Genomic DNA, 4,645 nt, shown 5'->3' with positions numbered 1-4,645 from the left:
TAATCCTGTTTACGCACCACAATCCCCTTCAGCAGGGCGGACGTTTAGGCTCCTCCTAGAACAGCACCGGATGCTAGGAGGATGGGGCGGGCAGGCACTGGGAGAAGATTAACTGTTACACCAAGGAGTGGAGACCCCAGAGTCTAGGCACCAAGGGAGTGGATTCCCTATCTAGAGAGTCTGAGCTGCGGTTTGGTGACAAGACGCTGAGAGGGGAAATGGAGGCAAGTGTCGGGAAACGGAGTCGAAAACTGCTAGCTAGTGATTTAAATGTCAGGAAACGAGTGTATCCTGTCGAGACCTTAGGGCGAATGACCCCGGGAAGGCAGAGTTCCTTATCATGTGGCGTGGAAGCTACACTTGATTCAGTGCGGGTAGAAAGACAGATGCGGGTTAGGGAGAAAAGGGTGGGGGAGAGGCTGAATGAATATGTTTATTTCCATTATACGTATCTTGTCTCAAAAAAGATACCGTAATCAGTTAACATGTATTTATATCTGTAGGGGCGAGCTACTCAGTTCTGTAAAAGGTAAGGTAGTAGGGCATTTAAGGTGTAGGTCGCGACCCTGTCCAAGAGGAAGAATGAGCCACAAGACTACCGCAGAGCACGCCATACGACAGACACTGAAGAGTTTGCACTTGCAAGTTAGATGTTATTCTGAACTGCTTTCTCATAGACGTTGGTTGGACCGCTGAAGATTCCGAGCAGCAAAAGGAGACCAGGTGTATGGAATCTGAAAAGGAGTTCCTTCTTCAGCACCACCCAGGTGGATAGTACCATAGCCGCCTACCTGGGAAATGCAAGATCCAATCAGGGCATCCAATTGGGAAAGATGGGCATGTTTGTAACTTTGTACTCCACCTAGGTTTGACTTTTTACTTATAAATAACAAGCTATATATGTGTATAAAAGTGAAAGATTCATGATTTTGATGTATTTATGTTTATTGTAGCTATGATTGCAAAAATGAAAACAAAACCTAAATGGATGTCAGTCCATAAAGGATGATTGAAAAAAGACCCAACAACATTAACGAATGGTTGAATAAGTTTTCACATATATATGTATATAGACTGCATTTTTCTATAATCTGTTTAAAATATGTGTCATAGGTTACATTGGTTAACACTTGCTAAAACTTAATTACAAGAATGGATGGGTGACAAGCAGTGGAAGCATGAGGGTGGGATTTGAAACACAAGGATGGAATTTGTCTCTGTTTTACTTGTTACTGGATACTCAACATGCACAACACAGTACCGGGCACATTTTACATGTCCCCCCAAATGTTGTGTGACTTGAATTTTTGTTGTGTTGTAACCATGGCCATATGTAAATTCTTCCACGCCTAAAAGTACTTAGATTCATAATGACTCGCCTAGGATGAGGGCAAAGACATACAAATCCAGTTGTAAACATTATATATATATATATATATATATATATATATATATAACATATATATATATAATTTTATTATTTATCTTTAAGTTCAGGAACCACTTTATTTGTTCAAAAGAAACACCCCAGTGCAGACTAACTATAGTCCTAGCAGTTGTCTGGATGAGGAAGGTGGGAAAGAGAAAGAAAAGCTATGTTGTTCCAGTTAAGTTGCTGTGGAGGCTGGCCACATGGTGGACAAGCAGCTACATAGATGGGAAATCTCACCAATGAAAGACTCAAAAGGTTTCTTCATCAGCTTTCCCAACCTTTCTTTGCACGTGGGTGCTTTACTCTAGCAGTCTCTGCCCACTGGAATTCTGGGAGGTGTAGTCTAGAGTCCATTCTTTACAGCCCCCTTTTCCCTGTGAAGCAGTAACTCTAAACTCAGGCAATATACTGGAATTGGGGACTCAATACAACCCATCTTCACCAAAAAAAGTAGAGATTCTGTCCCAAAACTGTTCGCCAGAAGGGATCTAGGTTTGGATGGCAATTTTTGTCCTCACCGCTGAATTAGCCTATAGCTGGGGGCTGCTCATTTAGGAAAAGATAAGAAACCCGAGATCTAATGTTCCTGGCCAAAGAAACAAGGACACTTCTGGAACTACTGATTTTGGAACGTTTTTTTCCAAGTAAGGTTAAATATTTTGTACCTTCCATTGTCATACCCAGCTCCCCCCCCCCCCCAAGAGGTAACCCTAACTGCTATCAAGGGAATTGAGGCATCAATCTTTCTTTGGCTTCTTTAGAGCTGAGTGGGGTCATTGAGTGTGGCAGTTGAGATAGTCCTTCCATGTGATTTTCTAGGGGACAAGGAAAGTATTTAGATAGTTCCCCTTGTATAGCAGCCAAGTGTTGTGAGGAAGACAAGTCCTTGATTAGTGTCTAGAAAGAGCCATGAGAGGGAGAATAAAGCCAAGAGTTACTAGCATTGCAAGCCAGAGGCAGAGAACCAGGAGAAGCCAGAGTAAAGGACAATTGAAGCTATTTCCTGCCCTTTGAGGTTTAAATGAGTTATCTCAAGAGCTCTTTCATGTCAAACTACTCCACCATAAACACTTTTTGACTCATCTTGACATTGTCATAATACTGAGTATTCTTCTTTTTAAGTGTTAAAATTAGTATGGGGTAAAATATGATCTTTTTTACATTTTGAATTATTCAGTGAGCATGAATTTATAAAGAATCATCTAATGCTTACCATGCAATGTAGCTGAAGGGGCAGAATGATCTGGGCTGGGCAAGAAAGAGGAAGGAAATGACTTGAGGAGGTTAAAAACTTGTGTATGGTGTTAACAGTTTATATGCAATGTCTGCATTATTTCTGAGAAAGTGTTGGATACTAGCCAATAAAAATGTGCACATGAACTTCTAATAACCTTGATTCTTAGTTCTATGTCAACCCGTTAGTTAAAAGTCGCATTTAATGATGCTAATTTCTGAATGTTAAGTTTCTCTAAAATATGAAAGTACTATTTCATGTATTTAAGTAGGATACAAATTCCACAAAAATGATTGGCTATTGGGTGAAAAATTTTCTTGATCGACTAAGGACAAATTGTAATTAAAAAAAATCCTGGGATATATTTTTGTGCATATACATACACGGTATTCACAAAACCATTGAGTGTTTCAGAGCTGTTAGTCTGATACCATGACTTTCCCATTACCAAAACCAAATGCAGCATGTGGTATTTTTCATGTTTTTCAGCTGCCCAAACCACTTTCTTTCTTTTGGTGTCCAATTACAATATTTAGTAAATGTATTACAGTCAGGCAGTAGTGGCACATGCTGTTAATGCCAGCACTCAGGAGGCAGAGGCAGGTGGATCTCTGAGTCTGAGGCCAGCCTGGTCTACAACGTGAGTTCCAGGACAGCCAGGGCTGTTATGCACAGAAACCCTATCTTGAAACAACAACAACAACAACAACAAGAAATGTATTACAGTGTGATGTAAAATTTAGAACAGAGATTAGAAGAATTTTCCAAGTCTTAAACTGACATTTGAAAAGTAGTTCAGACATGAATAGAACCAATACCACAGTAAGAATAACGTGAAGGCAAAGAATGAGCCAATTGTTCAAGCACTGAGTCTAAGAAGGCAAAAAAGGCCGAGTGTACAGGCGCTGCAATTCACTATGTTAATACTTGTGTATTCATTTTTCTCTTCACAAGGATGCTTACTTAAGAATTCAGAGTTAAGTAAAAATACATTCTTTGTATGAATCCATTCCATTGTCTACCACATCACTATTTAAAATACTTTTTACCTTTCTCTTTATTTATTCTATGCACCTTTTACATCATGTATCTTGATCCCGTTCATTTTCCCACTCCTTCACATCTGCCCTCCACCCTTCGCATGCCCCCCACAAATAAAGCAAAATTTAAGAGAAAAAAAGGGGGGATTTAAAATCACACAGTGAACCTTTTTGTCCAATATCTTTACTTACAAGTGTGCGTTGCAAAAAGCCTTTAGTTTGGTTCAAGGCCTCTGGTTTCTACTACACTCTTGATGCTGGGCCCTCACTGGGACTCTTTTTGATATCCTGTTGTTGCCTTGTGTTGTAGAGATCCTGCAGCTTTGGATTTGTGCGTCAGGTCCCTTTACAAACTCCAGCAGGTGTATGTTGGGGCAGTCCAAGTCTTAACCCTAGTTTGGGGCCTGGCAGCTGCAGGGTTGGTCTGCCAGCCAGTTCTCTCCTGTCCTCACCACCAGGGTGCGCTTCCAGCGTTGCCCGGGCTAATTTATCTCTTGCAGCCATGAGCGAGGGGTGGAATCGGTTTCACGGCTTTCATGTTCACAGGGGCAGCTCTCTCACACTTACATCATCAGGGCCAGCTCTAACGTGTTGTCCAGATGAGGCACAGGGGCCACTCTCCTGAGTGCTGCAGCAGCCGGTGAGGGGTAAGGACAGCACTCCCGCTCTTATGACCACAGGGCCAGCTCCTCTGCCTGTCTCGGGCATTGGCAGGCAGGAGGTGGGAGGGCATCTCTCCTCTGCCCACGCTACCGCATGTCTGATGAGCAATGGGGACACTTGCCCTCTGCTCACCTCTGACCACTGGGCAGCTCTGCTGTGCTTCCTAGGTGAGGGCCAGGACTCGTTTCTCGAGTGCTGCAGCTGGTAAGGAGGAGAGTCAGTCTCTGGTCTGTTGCAGGCAGAAAGAGGCAAAGAGTAAGGAAGGACATCTCTCAT

Source organism: Microtus pennsylvanicus, chromosome 12 (genome assembly GCF_037038515.1).
Source record: "Microtus pennsylvanicus isolate mMicPen1 chromosome 12, mMicPen1.hap1, whole genome shotgun sequence".
Classification (NCBI taxonomy): Eukaryota; Metazoa; Chordata; class Mammalia; order Rodentia; family Cricetidae; genus Microtus; species Microtus pennsylvanicus.
This window is presented reverse-complemented; position numbering follows the sequence as displayed.